The sequence below is a fragment of the Halyomorpha halys genome, unplaced genomic scaffold (assembly GCF_000696795.3).
Source record: "Halyomorpha halys isolate HHAL.00 unplaced genomic scaffold, Hhal_1.1 Scaffold7776.1, whole genome shotgun sequence".
Lineage (NCBI taxonomy): Eukaryota > Metazoa > Arthropoda > Insecta > Hemiptera > Pentatomidae > Halyomorpha > Halyomorpha halys.
The window spans coordinates 3,503-3,797 of NW_027114470.1; positions in this window are offsets into that span (position 1 = coordinate 3,503).

Genomic DNA, 295 nt, shown 5'->3' on the forward strand with positions numbered 1-295 from the left:
TTATTTAAAAATAAAATAAAAAGAATCTTTGCTCGTTTTATAACTTTTTTCAATGATTAAAGATAATTTGGGTTTAAATTAAGAACTTAACTACTTAATGGATAATATAATTTTATTATATAAAAAGACTCTTAATCTCAGGACGTATTGTTGCTAGGCAATCAGAATACAAACACTTACAATAATTTCTCTTTCTTTAAATTAATATCTATTTTATACATGAATCTAATTTTGTGTATAGCAAAAACTAACCAAGCTCACGATCTTCCTTTGATGATACTTGGTGTCTTCTTTT